Here is a 22,151-nt window from a genome sequence, read left to right on the forward strand (position 1 = left end):
CTGCATAAGGAATGACATTACTAGCATCGCTCATACCTCAGTCGCTTTCATATTGTAAAAGCCAAGGATAAGAATGAGACAAATCAATGAATGTAACAAATAATGGGGCAAAATTGAAAATTCACAATTCTTGCCCTTCAGGTAAACAACTCAATGCTGAAAACGTTTTAAGGATATGAGCAACGAATTTTAGGTAAATACAATTTTTTTTCTAGTTGCTTTTACGTCGCACCGACACAGATACGTCTTATGGCGATGATGGGACAGGAAAGGGCTAGGAGTGGGAAGGAAGCGGCCGTGGCCTTAATTAAGGTACAGCCCCAGCATTTGCCTGGTGTGAAAATGGGAAACCACGGAAAACCATTTTCAGGGCTGCCGACAGTGGGGTTCGAACCTATTATCTCCCGAATACTGGATACTGGCCGCACTTAAGCGACTGCAGCTATCGAGATCGGTGTTAAATACAATATAATAAAATATGAGAATATATTCTTTATCCCTAAAAATGACAATCCTTTTCTTAATCATTTTTATCCGGTCGATTAGATTATCAGTTTATATTTTTCTACCACTACGAGCGCTAAGGTGAGTCAGTGCATTGTTTCATTTAAGCACTACTATGAGCGCTAATGTGAATCAATGCAGAGTTCCACTTAAGCCCCTTTACTGTACATTCGGTATGGACATTTTTTCAAGAAATTAAAAATCGCCTGAGGGTATTGAACCAAGGAACACATACATACATACATACATTATCATTATAGACTGTTATGCCTTTCAGCGTTCAGTCTGCAAGCCTCTGAGAATTTACTAAACGTCGCCACAATCCTCGATTTGCAACTAGTGTTGTGGCTTCATTTAGTTCTATACCTCTTTTCTTTAAATCGTTAGAAACCGAGTCTAACCATCGTCGTCTTGGTCTACCCCTACTTCCCTTACCCTCCATATCAGAGTCCATTATTCTCCTACGTAACCTATCCTCCTCCATTCGCCTCACATGACCCCACCACCGAAGCCGGTTTATGCGTACAGCTTCATCCATCGAGTTCATTCCTAAATTAGCCTTTATCTCCTCATTCCGAGTACCCTCCTGCCATTGTTCCCACCTGTTTGTGCCAGCAAACATTCTTGCTACTTTCATGTCTGCTACTTCTAACTTATGAATAAGATATCCTGAGTCCACCCAGCTTTCGCTCCCGTAACTGAAAGAATTATGTAAATAAGTTGATTTGGCTAGGATTTGAATCAAAAAGAAACGTGTAAAAAAGTGATTTTAGGCTTTTTTTCAGAACTGCATTTAGGCCAGATGTGATTTTCGAAATTTGTGTTGAATTTAATTCAGCTATCCAAGACTCGCAATTTGAAACCTTTCAGGGCCATTTAGCCCCTCCCCCACTTTCGTCACAATTGACGAAATTATATAATTTAACATTATTCATAGTATGGAGACCTCTACTTTTTCTGCTAAGACGTGTTTTCAACATTTAAAAAATGAAATATGAAATATGGAATAATGACAAAAAATGACTTAATAAATAGCATTTCTCTGAGGGGGTGATGATCATGATTTATATATGTTAGCAATGCATCATCAAAATATGATTACTTGTCATCAAAATCTGGACCCTGACCATCATAATCATCATCATCATCGCCATAAGAGGAACACTGGGATCAGGGACCTGTGACTGCTGTGTATGGCCCAGGGAGTAGTTCCCAAATCTGTCCCACTAATGGTAAAGCTCTGCTAACAAGGAACTTCTGGCAAGTTGCCAGGGCTCATCAAGGCGACGCAGGGGACCTCAAATTAGAATGTGGGGGCTCCTTCAATCATGGACCGAGCCGCGGTCGTGACGAGTTTTTTAACTCGATCACCGTCATTGTCTTTATCGTATTGTGACTGTACACTGCGTAAATGCGGTCTTGCGTCCCCATACTCTGGTTACGAACTTAATCAACAACTAAATCAACTTGCCAGTGTTAAAATTACCGAACTTCTTCCCCAATATTTATAACCTCTGTAGAAACATGCGTAATAATTAGAGCTACGAATTTTAGGGGCTGCATCTTAATATTTGTTTGCTATTAAAATGCCCAAATTAGCTTGTCTTGCAATGAACACATGAAGAACACCCCTAACTGTGTTTTAGTTGCATTTTTGTTATCTTTTCTCAATGAAAGGAACTTTTTGCACTTTTTCTTAATGCCAGCGCCTTTTCCCACTTGTTTAATACGGTACGTTTTATTTTTATTCCTATTTATTCTATTTTATTTTTATTCCTAAAGAAATTAAGCAAGAAAAACTGAATGTTTCGTCTTTAAAGCTGCAAGTCTTTCGAGTTGCCGGCGAATAGGCGACCTGTGTGTCTGTGAGACCCTACTGCCCCCTTTATTCCCGGTCGGCTCAGCCGGAGAGCGAAAGTCCCTGTCGTGGACACTTCGCTGTCGGGCCTTGCTTGTTTTAAGAGGTAGGTAATATACAAGGACTGAAGACAATCAAAAAACATTTAAAACAACAGGTTTGACATTTATTAAAACTAGCACTCAAAAAACACAAATTTAACAAAATTTAACAAATAAATCTTGATGTATTTTGTTCAAAATTCTTCTCCACAAGTTGCCTGATTTGTTAGATCTTCGTTCTCCACTCGTATCGAAACTTGAATTTAACTGAAATTTGCAATAAATATCCATTAGCACACATCTGGCTTGAATAAAGAAATAAAATTTTGCTGGAAGAACCTCCTCTTAATAATGGTTGGATTATAAACAAATTACAAGAAAATTAAATAGCAATACGCTTTCCATGGCTCGTAAATTATCCTATTCCATCCTAGGCTATCCTAGACTGTCCTATCCTGTCGAATACTATCATATGCTTTTATGATAGCGTCTACATTCACACAAATAAAGTTTACATTTTATGAAGAAATTAATTAATTGTGGCGTCATTAACTTTCACAAGGACTATCAGAAATATAACACTGCCGTCCTTCTCGTGGATAAGTTCCATTAACATTATTACGTTTATCTAGCGTGAGTTCCACAGAACTGTGCTTTTGAAATATTTTAGTTAAATACATTTACTGAAGCATGTCCATTCAAGACATTAGCACCATTAAAATACATTCACAAGAATTGTTATTTCCACGAAATTATTTCTAAACTGCTCTGGACAATATGTGGCATTAATCAATTCACGTTATCTGACGCCTCAAAAAGGAAATGAACAATCTTTACAAATTTTGGGTACCTTGCCCATACGATTGAAATATTACGCACTTATTCATTTTGGGCTCGTACCTTAACGTTACTTTTACGTAAATTTTAAATAAAACTTACTAAAGGTTTTAACCATCTCAAAATAAATCATCACAAACAACGCTGGAAATAACCTGGGCCCAACATGGTGAACACGTGGCCAGGTCAGAATCACATTTCAAGAAATCACAGAAAATGTAATTAACTACTGCACTCACTCCACAATCACACAAATGATACACTATTATTATTTACATATATTACAATCGGAATCTGGAATTTGACTATTAAATTCTGATTTTTATTCTCTTACTCATGGAATTCTAAGATGGCGGTATCGGGTAAATATCACTCACGGCCCTCACAGAAATGTGATTTAATGTGGGGAATCACTTATTCAGAAATAAGAGTTCTCACAACGTTGATCATCAAGAATATCAGCGGTTCAATATTCAGAAGAACTGTCGACAACTAACACGCCCATAAATATAGAGTAAACATTAACACCATCGAACTTGTGGTTCATGAGTCATGATAAAATTATTATTACTTTTAAATCTTACTCACATCATTTAACACGTGCTCCAAAATTTGCAGAAGAAATGGTTCACTAGACACATAGTTCCCAAATAAACTGTATAATTAATCCCTCGGGATTCTGCCGTATTCCAGGCTGCTCATATTCCACGTAATAGAGCACATATCAAACATTACACAATAATAAAAAGTAACATTTATAACTCATGACCATTAACTTTTAGTTTAACCCGATCTACGACTTTATTATTATTATTATTATTATTATTATTATTATTATTATTATTATTATTATTATTATTATTGCTGGATATCAATTTCACAAAACTCTAAATTCGACACTGAATCTGATGACACTAACTCGCATAAAATCCAATGAAAGTACGTGAGATAGAATTTACTCTGAAATTCAACATGTTAAATGTGACGTAATTTTGTCCCACACGAGTTGGAACATTTGAAAATATTCTCAAAAACAATCATCTTTTATCGGTGAGGTCTATGATTTTTAAATAGCATTCTAAACTGTCGGAGGGACATTCAGAATCATATTAGAAGACACACACAGTCTAACTACACTAATAGAGTCCAACAAATCATACACTCTCAACATAAGAACGCTACCATTACCCATAGGAAAGAAGAATGGAAATATTATCAAAAATTTCTAATCTAATTAAAATACTGCCATTAATGTATAAGTAAATATTATTTTTACAAGGATGAACAGAAAAATCATTATAAAATTTTACTTAAATTTCTGATGAAAGTGGATCTTTCTGTCGATGACTGAATCTGCTCACACGGTGATCTGCTCACTTGGCAATCTGCTTCCAGGCGCTATCTCCCCATGTTAGATAATGCCTACATATTAGTTCTTCATGTTGACAGCAAAGTTGATATCCATAATCCTGTAGATAGCTCCTTCGGACGATGGGTGAAACATCCTGGCGAAGATCATTGTACACGTAGAGGTCCTCTTCTCTCTTGACTGGATAAGAGCTGAAAGTGACACAAAAACTTTAGACTGCGTTCTCACACACAACCACGTGGAATTTATCGAAGAACAGTACGTAACTTAGTTCTCGAAAATCTGCTTCACTCGACGACTACCAGAAGATAAGAGATAAGAGAGCGTTTATTCCCAAAACACAGGTATTTAAGCATTTACACTGGGTGGGTGTGTCTCTATGTCGTCTCGTAATTGGACATCGTACTTTCACCTGATAGGTTCTCATAATTCTAGATATTACTGTCTCCAGAATATTCCACAGGCGCTGCTAATTAGAGCGGCCTTGAAAGTTTCCCAGTAGATCACATGACTCAGCTGGCCGGTCGATTGAAAAATCAATACTATGCTCCCTGCCTGTCCAAACCGGCTCTCTATAAGAAGACACAACTGTGTTGGCATAAACTTATAATATATCAACCTCAATGAAAGAATGTCCGACTCGTTGGCTGAATGGTCAGCGTACTGGCCTTCGGTTCAGAGGGTCCCGAGTTCGATTCCCGGCAGGTTCGGGGATTTTAACCTTCATTGGTTAATTCCAATGGCCCGGGGGCTGGGTATTTGTGCTGTCCCCAACATCCATGCAATTCACACACCACACATAACACTACCCTCCACCACAATAACACGCAGTTACCTACACATGGCAGATGCCGCCCACCCTCATCGGAGGGTCTGCCTTTCATGGGCTGCACTCGGCTAGAAATAGCCACACGAAATTATTAATGAAATAATGATAACATCCCATTTCCACATACAATAAAATATTCATTGTAGGCCAAATTTGAAGGGGACACAATCTAAGATGAAATAAAATGTTGAAGACGTCACAAACACCCAGACCCGAGCCATAGGAATTTAATGAAAGATAAAATCCCCGGTCCGAGCGGGAATCGAACCCGGAAACCCTTGTACCAAAATCCAGCGCGCTAACATTTAGCCATGGAGCCAGACAAGGTTTCAGTGTTTATCTGTAACCATTTGAAGGCTAAATGAAATTTCTAAGATGGGCTGTTGTGATGTATGTGAAGGAAGAACTGGAGGGTATTGCAAAGCATATACTAGAACAGAGCTTAGCCAAAAACCCTGATGTTAAGAATGTTGCAACAAACATCCATTTAATATCCACTGCAAACAAAATATGCACCACTTGTATCTATTCACGTTGAACATTTCTTCTGTATTTATATGTACCGACTTAGTGACTTGAGATGCAACCTCACTGAAAATAACATTAAAATGTTAAATGTTATCTGTTTTGACAGTTTTCTGGGCGTGTGATTTTAATAGCATTGTGTTCCTGGATTTGTTTTAGGCAGTTTTTATTACATGATAACATAAGTGAATTCTGTGTCCTTATATATGATGAAAAATTGGTTTTGGTGATGTTTGTATTAACATGTAAAATTAAAATTTGCACCTTTCTCGGCTAAATTAAAGCACCCTTTTTGCACCTTTTTAACCAAAGTGTTGCACCTAAAATTCCTAGCTCTAATAATCATACATAATTGTCACTCACGAAGAGTGACCGCGCGTATGTTGCCCGCATTTAATATTTTATCAAAATTTATTTTAATTATTATGGAAACATTATTCACCATCCATGTAGATACAAACTCTGTGGATATCCACTACACACATTATATTTATAGGTTCACTTATGCCTGAATAATGTGTATTTGAGAGGAACTTACACAATACCATGCGCTCATTCTTTTTATGAGTGACTGTACATGCATGCATTCATGCATGCATACATACATACATACATACATACATACATAATGAAATGTCGTATGGCTTTCTTTTAGTGCCGGGATATCCCAGGACGGGTTCGGCTCGCCAGGTGCAGGTCTTTCTATTTGACACCCGTAGGCGACCTGCGCGTCGTGATGAGGATGAAATGATGATGAAGACAACACATACACCCATCCCCCGTGCCGTTGGAATTAACCAATTAAGGTTAAAATCCCCGACCCGGCCGGGAATCGAACCCGGGACCCTCTGAACCGAAGGCCAGTACGCTGACTATTCAGCCAACGAGTCGGACATACATGCATGCATACATACATACATACATACATACATACATACTTGGTCATCTCAAGTCGTATTTATAAAGGTTCAATATATTTAATTAACTTCTACAACTTGCTTTACGTCGCACCGACGCAGCAGTTAAGTCTCATGAGGACGATTGGATAAGAAAGGGCTAGGAGTGGGAAGGAAGCGGTCGTGTCTTAATTAAGATACTGCCCCCAGCAGGTTCAAAATTATAGACAATCCAATGTGTCCTTGTACTACAGGTCAGTAAACTATATAGTCATATTATTTTCGAATGTAAAATAATAGATGAAGAAAGAGTCATGTCAGTCGGAGTAATACTGAAGGAGTAAACCTGGCCAGTAAATCAAAATATACTTATAAGAAAATACAAGAACAAATTCTTAAAATTCGTAACTACTGTAAGGGACAAAATTATGTTTAACTAAATAATAGGTTAGCCGTATTTGTACCGGTACATATCCCATCTTACAATTATATAAAGAAATATACAATATTTATAGAACATAGATTACGAAAATACTTTTACACGTAATACTTCTGCTGTAATGGAGCATGTAGAATGAATTTCAATATTTTAAATATACAAACGTACACACTGTATTTACACCACCATAAGAGGCTGTTATACCTTTCAATGTTCAGTCTGCAAGCCCCTGTGAATGAACAAACCACCTCCACAATCCTCTATTTGCAAGTAGTCCTGTGGCCACGTTTAGTCCCATACATCTTATTATCAAATCCTCAAAAACCGAGTCTTACAGTCGTCGACTTCGTCTACTTTTTCCTCCTTTACCATCATTCACCGAGTCGATTATTCTCCTAGGTAACTTATTCTTTTCCATTTACCTCACATCACTCCACAACCGAGGTTTATTTATACGTGCATCTTCAACCATCAGTTTATTCCTAACTTAGTTTTTATCTTCTCATTTCAAGTACCCATTAGTCATTTCTACGACCTATTTACACCATCAATGAGAGTTATTTCTTTGTCTGTTGCTTCTAACTTATGAATAAGATGTCCTGAGTCCATCCTGCTTCCAGCCCTGTACATTAAAGACGGTCTGAAGTCAGACTGTGCGAGTTGGTCGTGCGGTTAGGGGCGCGCAGCTGTGAGCTTGCGTTCGGGACATAGTGGGTTCGAACCCCGCTGTTGAAAGCCCTGAAGATGACTTCCGTGATTTCACACTTTCACACCAGGCAAATGCTGGGGCTGTACCTTAATTAAGGCCACGGAAGCTTTCTTCCAACTACTAGCTCTTTCTTATCCCATCGGCACCATAAGACCTAAGTGTATCCAGTAATCGGGAGATAGTGGGTTCGAACCCCACTGTTGGCATTCCTGAAGATGATTTTCCATGGTTTCCCATTTTCACACCAGGAAAATGCTGGGGCTGTACCTTAATTAAGACCACGGCTGCTTCCTTCCCATACCTAGGCCTTTCCTATCCCATCGTCGCCATAAGACCTATCTGTGTCGGTGAGACGTAAAGCAAATAGCAAAAAAAAGACCTAAGTGTCGGTACGACGTAAAGCCAATTGTTAAAAAAGAAAAGAATTATGGAAATGCTACAACCGTAAGTGTTAAAACTTCCTTGACAAGTACGTAGAAGCCTCACTCTTATATGTCAAGAGAATTAATTTCATTCTTAAGGAATATCGTTGAACGGAAGTGCGAGTTCACTGCTTTAACTTTGCTACACCTTGAATCGATTTAACTTGGTACACTTTCATCCTGGGAGAACACACATCGTAAGTACTTGTAATAATCCTCTTGCTTCGGTTTTCGTGTCCCTTACCTGGCATTCAACGCTCTTAAGTCTTATCCCTACTGACATCACGTTAGTAAAAATATTAAGATTTCCAAGGTTATTGTGACTGCATCCCTTTTCAGGCTCTAAGATATTTGATTGCAGGCTTCTAGTACACTCCCTATTAAGACCAAGTCATCAGCATAAACCACTTTGCTTAGTACATTACTCCACAGAGCATCATTTACTGTTAAAATAACTCTTTAATCATTTAATCTATATTTAGCATGTATTGTGAGCTCACTGAACTAGACTTAAGTGACCTTTAGGTTAACCTATCCACAGAGACGAACATGTGATGCTGTCAGTTGGTACAATTATTTTATTCGCATCTACAGTATTTACAAATTAAACACACACATATCCTTAATCGCTGTTGGCACAAACAAAACACTCACATCACAAACCGCCATCTTAAAAAACAACTGCCTGACGTTTCAATATGGAGACTGCAACCACTGCATGTCACGAGGTCCCAAGTATATTCTTACTGCACCATAACTCTACTGAACAATAACTTCCAACCAATAACTCTCAACCAATAACTCTCGTTACCATCAAGACCACCTCCTTATATATGTGCCTGACCAGGCTTCCAGAAAGATACATTACAAAAAACTACCTTCGTGAAAATTTTAGAGTGCCTAATACATAGATTATAATGTCCAGAATATTCTCCATCGTTCTCGTCACTTATTACCAATCTGGAAGTTACAGTTTGTTTCACAATTATGGTTTACAAATGATATATACATGTAAGAATGAATTATAATATTAATTTACAGGTATTTACATTAACTGAACTCATGAATATTTATGTACAACACATGTTTCATGACATAACCTCACAAACAGCGCGATCATATCGTAATAATAATAATAATAATAATAATAATAATAATAATAATAATTTGAGCTCGACATTTGCATTAGTTACCCATGAGTGAGAGAATGTTATTTTCAAGTTATATCTGTTTATTGCACTTGCGTCAAGGTTTGAGTAATATTTATGACTTCTACTTGCAATATTTCATCAGAAGAACGCGTATTGTATAAATGAGTCTAATTCAGGCAACAAGAGAGATTTTGCTACGATTTTAGTTTAGTAGCTTAGGTTAATCATTTTAATATGTTGTTGAAAACTGTAATGTCATATGTTCAGCTATAGGTACCTGTATAATATATTGATAATGTCAGATGTTCGAAACCATACTCAAAGTGATTTAATAAGGATGCTCACCACATCCACAACGAAATACTGATTTATTAAACCAAATGGCAGCCATATACCTGTCATGGCAATTCTAACCCCGTACGGAGTGAAGATTCCTTTACAAATTCTTTCAAAATCTCACTCTTCCACGCCTATTAGTTTTTAAAGAGAAGCTTCAAGGGAAGCGTGTAAGAACTACATTTTTTAACAGTAATAACGCAAACAAAACACAAAATGTTCCTAGAGCGAGTTCTTAACAACCGATTCACCAGTTTAATCAGAAATTTTCGTCGCTATAAGACCTATCTGTGTCGGTGTGACGTAAAGCCACTAGCAAAAAAAAATCATAAATTTCTCAATGATTCTGATGAATGAAAATTGAAAAATACCAGAATATTTGAATTTATGGAGTTCTCACTCATCTAATTTTCAATGCGAAGTCGTTAAGTTCTTATAAATCGAGTAAGTGGCTGCGCGGTTTGGGTCACGTAGCTATCACCTTGCATTCCGGAGGTAGTGAGATGGGCGGCTGTACTTTAATTAAGGCTACGGTCGCTTCCTTCCCACTCTTGGCCCCTTCCTATCCTATTGTCGCCAGGAAAAATATCTGTCGGTGCGACACAAATCGCCTTGTAAATTGTAAGTTCTTAGATAAGGAATTCGTCCTGAGGGGCATATGACCTACATGCAAGGCCCCTTGAAACGTCAACCAACCTGATCATCGCGCAGTGAGCCCGTGGTTACTCTTCTTTTTCTCTAAGATTTTTGGTTCGACACTGACTCAGGTCTGAGTTATCAAGAGCATGTAAATGCGCTAACTCGGTTGTTACTGGATTCTAAGACCTTATGGAACTACTGTGCAAATAAATGCAGACACCCCTGCGTCTCTTAAAATCTATAGTAATTGCAGAGAAATTAAACAAACGATATTGTTATAATGTAGCATGCCTTTACGGATGGATGCCCTTATTGTTGTCAACCTCAGTTGAGAAGATATTATTATTATTATTATTATTATTATTATTATTATTATTATTATTATTATTATTATTATTATTATTATTATTATTATTTCCGATGAGCCCTGCTAAGGACCACGTGCCAATTTCAATTCAGTTCTTCATACTTTGTTGTTTTCTCTTCCGCTCCTTCCAATATTCTTTCATCCTTTCAATATGCTCTTTCCTTCTGTCCTCGGACCACTTCGCACCAGGCTTCTTGTTCAATCTTCCTTGGAATCCTTCCATACTTACTACCCTCTTTCTAAAAATTTCTCTGTCCATAATTTCTTCTTCTCTTATGTTATTTCTTTCTAAATCTTTCTTTACTTCTTGAATCCAGCTAGTTGTTGCCTGTTTGTCCCAAAGGTACTTGAAAATCCTTTTTGTTAATCTGGAATCACCATTCTGTAAATATGTCCGATAAACTGCAATCTCCTTTTTATTATGGCTTCTGTTATGTTTTCTATGTTCCTGTACATTTCATCATTAGATCTTAATTTCCATACTTCTGTTGTTTTCACAGGGCCTAAGATTTTTCTCATGATTCTCCTTTCTAGTACCTCAAGTTTATCTAATCCATAGTTTAGTACCAGGCATTATTATTATTATTATTATTATTATTATTATTATTATTATTATTATTATTATTATTATTATTATACGTAAAAGATGACGTTATAACCCGTGAAGCAAGAGTTCTGCGTTCAACATTTCTCGTCAATCCTTTTAGTGTTAAAGCTGATTTTACGAAATACCAGTTGAGGTTATCCAAACGCTATAAAAAGAGTGTTGGCACTTTCACGCACACTAATCCTTCTAACAATGTTTTTAAACGCGAGCGTAAAGGACATTTGCCTTGACCCTCGGCATGTGCTGTTCTCTTAAGTTTGTTGAGGAGTGCCCACCATCGTCACAAGGTCAAAGCCCAATGACATGCGAAAGATGTTCATACAGTGTCGAAAAGTTGATGGCTCGCAGTAAAACTGGAATTTCGTTTTAAAGCTTCTGTCTGGACCAGCTGCAAAGTGTCGTTAGTTAGACTTTAGTCTCCTTTGGTCAAGTCCCCCCAGTCCTTCTGGGACATATAAGAGAGTCTGTCTGTTAGGCCATCAGCCCAGAGGCTGGTTGGATCCTCAAATAACACCACCAAAGGTTATGCGGTTATAAGGAAACCCCAAAAACCAATGGCAGCACCAAAATGAGGCGTACTAGGCAAGATGAGGAGTGAGGTAGTTTGCCATTGCTTTCCTCACTGGGTCAGAAAGTGCTATTGCAGCACGACTGACGCTATGAGCAGCACCTTTCATAACACTCAGATGCACTAGTCATGCTCTGAATGTCATTACTCAGCACTACCCATACCCCAGCAACTTGCATATTGTCACAGCCATGGATGTTGACTGGGACTTTGGTGGAAGGTACACTTTACTCTGACCTCTGCCAAGAGATAGTTGCAAAAGTACTGTATCCATCAAGAAATGACAGAGTAAAAATGAAAACCTACAACCTGTTTTCCAGTCATTGGTCGGGGCAGGGATGTAATCAATGAATCATATATATGCTATTAGTACGCTGGAGTCGCCACTCCCAAAGTGATTTATTAATGACTGATAGATGCTATGACATGAGAATGGAGAGTGGTGCTGGAATGAAAGATAACAGGGGAAAACCGGAGTACTCGGAGAAAAACCTGTCCCGCTTCCGCTTTGTCCAGCACAAATCTCACATGGAGTGCCCGGAATTTGAACCACGATATCCAGCGGTGAGAGGCCGACACGCTGCCGTCTGAGCCACGGAGGCTCCTTAGAAAGTAACAGAGTATTTTTGCTAAAATAAAATAATACTCAATCCACATAATCTTGGAAACCACAAATTAGGAGGAAGGTATTGTTTATTTTAACCTTTCTTATAATTTGATAGATGCAGTTTTACACAAGTTTAATATCATCTAGCATAATTTGAAAACACGCTTCAGAAGACCAACTGAATCCACTTCATGACGGCATGCAGAACGATCGTGTCGTCATTGAATCGGTTACCAACCAGGAGCATCTTCAACAGTCCAAAGAGACGGTGCCAGGTCGGGGATGTAGGAAGGATGATACAAATGGTTGATATTTCACAAGGTGAGCGACAACCTGGACTTATCTCAACAAACGTCTTGTAGCTTCACGACAACGCCAGACCGCACGCAGCCAACAACAGACGTGAATTGTTACGACGCTTCCGGTGGGAGGTACTGGGCCATCCTCCCTAAAGTCAAGACCTGGCACCCTGTTATTTTCATCACTTCGTGCTTGTAAAATGAAGTCTCTTCGTGCGAGCTCTTGTTACCTTTTCTTTAACGAACTTGTGCATTTGAAGAGATATTTTTGCTGTACAGCTCTGACGGGTCTTGGCCTACCAAGTGACCGCTGCTCAGCCTGAAGGCAGGTTTGCATATTAGGAGGTGACGCGTTGTCAGCACGACGGATCCTCGAAACAGACTTTCAACGTATTAGGTCGTGTTATGTACATCTAGTACGTGTTGAAGAGATGTTAAGTACAGAACAAAAATGGCCAGCCGAACACCAGTGGGATCCGAACCCACAACCTCCCGATTTCGCGTCGGTTGCTCTACCAATTGAGCTATGGTGGCCTAGGCCATCTTTGTTCTGTTTGAAAGGATCTGAGCTACAGGTCTGGCACTGCTGCTAGCACACTATAGAGTGCGTTTAAGTCGCCCGTTGTGGGGCATGTCAATGAATATTGAATTTTCACGACCACATTGTAATCGAAACAGACTTTCAACGTATTAGGTCGTGTTATGTACATCTAGTACGTGTTGAAGAGATGTTAAGTACAGAACAAAAATGGCCAGGGAGGTTGTGGGTTCGGATCCCACTGGTGTCCAGCTGGCAATTTTTGTTCTGTACTTAACATCTCTTCAACACGTACTAGATGTACATAACACGACCTAATACGTTGAAAGTCTGTTTCGAGTACAATGTGGTCGTGAAAATTCAATATTCAACGACGGATCCTCTCGGCCATTATTCTTGGCTTTCTAGACCGGGGGTGATTTATCACCGTCAGATAACTTCTCAGTTGTTCTCACGTAGGCTGAGTGGACCTCGAATCAGCCCTTCAGATCCAGATAAAAGTAGCCGATCTTGGAAGAAATCAAACGTAGGGCCCGCAGTACAAGATGGTTTCACAACCTCTAGATAACGGGGTAGGATTTTTCTACTGCCATTAAAGGATCAGTCAAACAGAAAGCTAACTGCCCGCGCGGTCAGATTGCACTGCGTGCTGCGGGCACTATCTTCTACAATATTGCATAATTCTGGTCAAACAGAATGCGAACTGACGTGGTGATGTGATCGAGACCGTGGCAGACAGAGTTTGGGCAGGCTACAGAGTAAACATAAAGCATAAACAACAAACAATGAACATAAAGTTGGATTCCGTACACCCTGCACAAAATCAGCAAAAAGGTTTTTCGAAAAATTCACGGTAGAAACTTAGTTGGAGTTCACGTATATTTTTACTCATTTAGGAAATCATTTATTGCTTTTCAGGTATGATTTTGTAAAACATAGTGAAATAAAATATTTACTATGCTATTTGCTTTACGTCGCACCGACACAGGTAGGTCTTATGGCGACGATGGGACAGGGAAGGCCTAGGAGTGGGAAGGAAGCGGCCGTGGTGTTAATTAAGGTACAGGCCGAGAATTTTCCTGGTGTGAAAATGGGAAACCACGGAAAACCATCTTCAGGGCTGCCGACAGTGGGGTTCGAACCCGCTATCTCCCGGATATAAGCTCACAGCTGCGCGACCCTAACCGAACGGCCAACTCGTTGAATGAATAAACACTCTTCTCTCCCAGTCACGGATAGCCATTAAGTACACAGAGTGCTACGGTACCTAATGGTTACCATGCAGTATATTGCCTGTAATTTGGCTGTTTTTGTAATGTAATTTTCATATTGTTTGCAAAATAAAATAATGAAACATTATATGTAATGCAATCTAGTACCTAAATGAAGTCGAATGAAGGGAGTTTCATGGTGATTTTAAAAGAGAAAGACGGTGGCACTGGAAAGTATAAAGTAATAAGACCTTAATTGACACGCTAGTCGGAAAAGGTTTGCCATCCCTGACCTGGACTATAAAACATTGTTAACATCTAGGATAAGGGTAAGGTAAGGGTTGTTCTGCCCGAAGGCAGGTCCGAACCTCCGCAGAGGTGTTCCTGAGCCGGAGTTTACGTGCGATAGGGTGGCCAGTTCCTTTCCGCTCCTCCATTCCTTTACCCCACACCAACAGCGCGTGGCAACCCATCCAACTCCTGACCACGCCCAATGTTGCTTAACTTCGGAGATCTCACGGGATCCGGTGTTTCAACACGGCTACGGACGTTGGCGTCTAGGATAAAAGAAATTATATTTAGTATATTTACTTTTCATTTATAATTTCCGCGAGTTGCGGCGCTGAACTTAAAGTGTATTTATTTATTTTATTTTGTTGCCATTTTGCTTAACGTCGCACCGACACAGATATGTCTTATGGCGACGATGGGATAGGAAAGGTCTAGGAAGTGGAAGGAAGCAGCCGTGGCTTTAACTAAAGTATAGCCTCGGCATTTGCCTAGTGTGAAAATGGGAAACCACGGAAAACCATCTTCACGGCTGCCGACAATGGGTCTCGAACCCATTATCTCCCAATTACTGGATATTGGCCGCACTTAAGCGACTGCAGCTATCGAGCTCGGTCAAAGTGTATTAAACTTTATTTAAGCAAAATAAAATTAAACTGTTTAGTGTAATAATAGTCAATTGTAAAAAGGAGAGAGTAATGCATGTATCAAATTTAATGAATTGCAATAAACGAATGTTCTCTTCCCCACTTTCAGGCGATCCGGAACTAGGGGATGGAAGTATTCTCTTCTATTGTATTTTATTCTGTGTACTTAATTCCGAGCTATCAACGAAGAAACACATACTAGTTAAGAAAGCGAACAATGTAATTATTTTCATTATCTGACGTTTTGTTTAATTCGCAACCAGCTTAAAGGAGGGCTGTTTTAGATCCAGACACCGTAGTCAGTTCTTCTGGAATCTTGCAGGAAGGTTTTTACTGAAGCGATAGAGATTTACACAGTCTGTGCCTTGAAAGCATGAAGTTAAAGCTGGCATAAAACAAGCAACAGAACTCGTTCCCCACAGAGGAAGTTAAATGCAGAACTACTCTGTTTTACAAGTATTTATAAATGTAGTTTGTCAAGAATAAACAAACACGTCAATCCGCGAAATAAGAAAAACATCACACACAAGACTTTAATGAAGTGTTTATTTTCAGTATATACCTCGGTTTGTTTACGAGGGCATGCCTATGTGTAAGCAAAGGAGTATTTTTATAAGCCACGCAATATAGCATTACTGCTCCGTTGACTTGATCAGCATGAAATTTACTGTTACAACGTTGTAAATGCATCAAATAAATGATCAAATATGAGAATTCAAGTTAACCATGCCAAATCACAACTATCAACCTGATCATCAGATATTTTCATGAACTTCGACAATACCGTCTCATCCGATCCTCATATGCACCAGAGAAAGTTATACGGTAACAAGGAAACCACATAATCTTATGAAGGTCCTATAATGACGCATGGCTAGGCAAGTTCAGTGAGATGGTTTGCCGTTGCTTTCCTCGTCGAACCATAAAGTGTTATTTATTGCTTGCACATCATCACAGCCATAAGTGAGATTGATAGTTCAGTGTAAGCTATATTTTGCTCTGATCTGCGCGAAGAGATACATGAAGAAATACTACATCTTTCAAGAAAGAGTCCCAGGTATTATAGTTTGGTAAACGACATAAAATATTTCACATAGTCCTCTGTGGTACATAATGTTCTTTGCTCAGGGCTGTGAACTGCCTCTCCAGAGCAAACTTGCAATTTTACTTGAAAGTTTATGTCATGCTCATATAAAAGGGACCGCCAATATTTTATGAGGAATCCGAAAATATAGGAATGTCACTTTTCATTTCAAAAATTCCACATGCATTGGCCGGCTTTCGAACCGGGGTCGACTCTGTCAGAAGCCAGTGACAGTGCCACTCCGCTATAACGCCCTCTAATAGGTATTATATTTATAATATTATTGCTCTCTTAATTTCAAAAGAAGCTCAAGATTGGGTCCCTTGTAGGCATCCAGGGGACACATTTTAGTGATCTGGTGTACATTTTGTCTACCAGTCCCATATTCACACTGTGGATGAGGAACTTCTTTTTCCACTTATATACATAGAAAATCCCGACAAATTCTGTGCTTGGCTGCATGTGGTTAAGAATTGACCAGACTCCTCTAGATAGATCAAATCCAGGGGCACATTTCGTGATGCAAGGCATCCTATGAAGTTCCAGAGATCAAAATGTTTTGCAGGGGCGTGAGGTGAACATATTCGTTACCCCACCTGCAAAAATGTTTCTTTAAATATAAGCAATCGTAGCTCCACTACACTCCCTAAAGTCAACATTATCATTTTATAAGGCTGCATTTTTCGTGGAAAGGTCTACCTGAGAAAGGTCTTTCAAGAATATTTTCAACCACACACTCGCACATATTGTATTTCTAAATTGATATTTACGGTAGTGACGACACCTTCATAACTTAATCTAGAGCAGATGTTAAACAATGTACTTAACAGTTTCACCCGGTGACGCTTCGTGATAATACAGTCATGGTTTTTACAAAAGTAAACTAGGACTAAATATTTGTTTTTAACTTAAAAAGCCTAACCTAAATTGAATCAGCAAAATTTAACTGGTATTTTACCGTCGCCGAAGTTCTATAGTTTCACTCGCTTACTGAGTCTACGTGCATCAACTACAAAAGTGGGAAAATATTCGTCACGACGTATAACAAACGTTATATTCATGAAGAGTGGGACAGAACTTTCGAAAACTTCACCTGTAATCCAAGAGTAACACTACAAAACTTCACCATATACCACTATACAAAATTATTTTACTTCACGCTATACTCTGTGTTCATGCTGGGCAACCTAAATATTTTTTCTGCGGCTGTCGGAAAACATACTCTGCACGTGCCATCAATGAATTGCTCAAAAAACTTTATACGTGCCGAAATCCAAAAATAAAATATGTTCTTCAATATGACAATTCATTCCATAAACTGGCTCTATTTTTATTAGCAAGACGATGTGCAACTGGCTATAATGTTAATATGTGGATATTTTTCTTGTAGTCTCTAGTGTGTGGCCCTGAACACTTCGGGTGTCAACTGTTAAAACTAATATCCATTACCTAGGCTAGCTGGCCTGTCGCCGTAAATTGCTGTCGGGGGAGGGCCCACAGCCCCGCCCCGCTCACAGGACAAGGAAGCTTCAAGTACATCCGTCGACTAAGCGACTTAAATTTCGCTGGGGTAAGTCTCTTTCGCGCCGGCAAGGAAACCCAGCTCGCTGGAGAAGCTGAACTGCTGTAGTGCGAGCGGATTGTCGATACAGCTGTACTTGGCTTCGCTTAGATGTTAGTAGTTTTTTAACTTTGTAAAAAGTGTTCTAAGGAATAATAATAAAATGTAAATGCAAAATTATTTACCCCAGCAGCGCTGGGGCTGACGGGGTTCAATGCACGCCACTGATGTTTTGTAATAATAATAATAATAATAATAATAATAATATGAAGATAGTGTATTACTCTCTTTTCACATTTGACAAAACCCAGTGTTTATGTAAAAAATTCTTTAAGTTTTACTGTAGGGGTGGATGATGATGATGATATGATGATGATGATGATGTGCTGTGGCCTCCAGAGAGGCCTGGTGCAGGTCTTTCGAGAGGACGCCTGGTAGGCGACCTCAGAATCTGTGAGGATGGGGCCCTACTTATGACTTGTAATGCTTTTAACACCAATCGGAATTAACCTATGAAGGTTAAAATCCTCTACCCGGCCAGGAATCGAACTCGGGACCCCTTGGACCAAAGGTCATCATACTAACAATTTATCCATGGAGCCGGATTACAACGATGATGATGATAATGATGATTATGATTGTCATTTTAAGGGAGAAATGACGAATTTATGATGTCGCTGATGAATATTGTGGTGGTGATTATCATCTTCAGCAAAAGTATAAGTAGGCAACCCTTTACCACTGATCAGAGGACGGAGTGAATTGGCTTCGTGGTTTGAGTCACGTAGATGTGAGTTTGTATTCGGGAGATAGTGGTATTGGGGGATAAAACACTGCACACCAAGCATACCTTCAATACAAATTAATATTTCGTTAATCAATAACACTCGTACATACAATCGATTCAGCTATGTCAGTACATGAACAGTTTTCAGACTCCCTGGTAGATGGCGGTGTACTGTCTATTTCGTGGCAAAAGATCTGTAGAGGTCGACTCTACGAACAAATATCATTTTAGAGAAAGAAGACTATCTATTTACAATCCTCAACAAGTGGGTTCGAACCCCATTGTCGGCAGCCCTGAAGACGGCTTTCCGTGGGCTCCCATTTCCACATTAGGTTGCACCTTAATTAACGTCAAGGCCTCTTCCTTCTCAGTCCTAACCTCCTATCCCATCTTCGCTATAAGAGCTGTGTCAGACCGACGTCAATAAAATAGCAAAACAAAGAAGAACAAAAAATGTTAATCAGAGGAAAACAGGTTATGCCGTCCAAGAAAGGGGAAGAGAACGACAGTTGACCAAGGTAGGTCAGATAGGAAGGGTGAAAGTGAGGAGGGTGACAGAAGTAACCGGAAGCAATGCAGCTAGGGACCCTGTAGGCGTCAACTCGCGTTCTTAACTTAACAGCCTTTTTACTCTTTACGACGCCTTCTACGATAGGCAGAAGATACCATTGAAGTATTCCACGTCCCCAACCACGGCGGGAAAAATCCCTTTTTATGGAGCTTAAGTGTGGTCAGTATCTGTATTCGGAAGGTAGTGGGTTTAAAACCCATCGTCGGCAGCCCTAAGATGATTTTCCGTGGTTTCCCATTTTTAACACCAGGCAAATGCTAGGTCTGTACCATAATTAAGGCCACGCCCGCTTCCTTCCCACTCCTAGGCCTTTCCTGTCCTATCGTTGCCATAAGCCCTGTCTGTGTTGGTGCGACGTAAAGCTACTTCTAAAAAAAGAAAAATCCCCTTTTAAAATAAAAAAGAGAAAAATGCAGAGGTCTAACCCCGTCATAGAATTATGCTATGGGCGAAAGAGAGTCAAGGGCCACAAAGCATGAAAATTAGAGTTCCTAGACTTCACAACCTAATACAATCAAGGGAAGCTGAATAGGAAAGATGAAAGTGAGGAACATTGCAATGTAGGTGGAGGTAATTCTAGGTCTGTAACAGAACTTCTGGTCGCGAAAGCACGTTCTCTCCTGGGTCCCTTTTTATCTCCTCTTACGAAGGCAGGGGATGCGATGAATGTGTTCTCCCACCAACGAGGAGAGGACTAATAACCAAAACAATACGACCATCCTGTCACCTGAAGCCATCGAGAATAAAACCCCGGGCATTCCACAGTGAGTGTCTCTCATGGATTGGCCAGCAGGCGCGCCCAGCTTATCTGCCTCCCGTTGATTCATCACTCCCCCCCTCCGCGGCATAAACAAGGATAGCACTTCACTCATTCTATCCGTGTATGACATGAGATAACAATTTAAATAAAAAATTAAGAAAATTAGTAACTAAAGACAGAATGAATGGCCTATCCCGTTAATGTTAAATTTGCTAATTTCATGACCCATTTTCTCAAGAATTTCTTCATGCAAGGTAATGAAACTTTTGCACATTATTTATACTTGCTTTATGCACTTACTCCTCTAGTTTCATTGAAGTACATATTCTAGGAGTTGGGATAGAATTTTTTTCTCTGTTACATTTTTAACACCCTCTTTTGTCAAATGTTTGTGCATTTTTCTTCAAATATACAAGCTATCTCTACCAATCTAGAGGAGTGGTATTACAAGTGTATTATACCTGAACAGTGAAAAAATCAGAAATTGCAACTAAAAATTATTTCAGATTGTAACTCACTTTTCAATGGAAACAACAGCTAAAAAGCGCCAGCAGTGTAGTATTCATCATCTCCTACATTGTCCGAGTGTATCCTCTTCTTCCTCCTCAAAGATCTTGCTTCCTTGGACACTTTTTGGGCCTGTAGCTCTGCCTTGTTGACGCGCTCCTTGTCTAGTTCCCTCAGTATGGCTCGTGTATTCCAACCAGTCTTCACTCCCAACTCCTCCAAGACTTTCAGTCTACCAGTATTTCCATCATTAAAATAATGTGAAGACAGCATCATACACACCAAGCTTCAATGTATGGTACCCAACAAATACATTTTTAGGTACTCTTGCCCACACTACATTGTTGAATGACTCATTCACGTTTTGTGTTTTCCCTGTTAGATATTTCTTCAGTAGATCTGGGTTTGCCAAATGTCTACAAACTGGCTTTATAGCCAACATAACAGCCTCAGATATAGAGTTCTTGTGGGTAAACTTATGTAAAGTTCCAACTGCTTCAGTTTTTTTGTATTTACACCACTCGCCAGAACAAAGGTTGTGGATTGGCTTGTCATCTGTTGATATTTTATGGGAAATGGTTACCCACAATGCCTTTTTCGTATCATCTAGGTTATTTTAATTGCTTCTGATGGCTTGACCATAGTATTCAGATAGTTGATTAATGGTATTGTCTAGTAGACGACCCGTAATAGGCTTGCCATCAGACAGCGGTGTCTTGGACACCTTCTGCTTACTCCGTCGAAGTCGTGTGCCCATTCTTTTCTGTACATTGTTGATACAATCCAACTTAACTGATATCTTGTTGCCATAAGGTCTGCTATCAATCACAGATTTGAATGAGCTTGAGTCATCATCTCCGATGAATTGTACATAGCGAACCCATCGTTCTTGAATTGAGCGATGAAAAATGTGTACTGCTAAGGTGCTTTCCATTCCTCCCCCGGAGCCTGTGTGGCTCATGCCGTGCCTTTTTGTCTCCATCTAACTAAGCAATATTTCATCCATGGCAATTTTTACATAAAATTTCTACATCCAGCACCTTACCTGTGTCAATACTTGCGGCAGCAGCAAATGAGGTCAAAGACTTCTGCCTAGTACCATCAAATGCAATGTTAATGTCTGTAGGTGTCTCACTGTCTTTATTTTCCTCAACTGCCTCCTGTGTTGCAGTTTTCATTGATTCTTCTGCTACT

General features: G+C 39.4%; 1 protein-coding gene and 1 non-coding gene across 2 annotated transcripts in view; one reads left to right on the top strand and one right to left on the bottom strand.

Moving 5' to 3' along the window:
* LOC136876327 (carcinine transporter) overlaps positions 1-22,151 on the top strand; it is a 309,979-nt gene that overhangs the window by 67,014 nt on the left and 220,814 nt on the right. The window lies entirely within an intron of this gene.
* Positions 13,461-13,537, bottom strand: TRNAS-CGA (transfer RNA serine (anticodon CGA)). The gene has a single exon. It is a non-coding gene; the product is annotated as a tRNA-Ser (tRNA).

This window comes from Anabrus simplex, chromosome 6 (genome assembly GCF_040414725.1).
Source record: "Anabrus simplex isolate iqAnaSimp1 chromosome 6, ASM4041472v1, whole genome shotgun sequence".
NCBI lineage: Eukaryota > Metazoa > Arthropoda > Insecta > Orthoptera > Tettigoniidae > Anabrus > Anabrus simplex.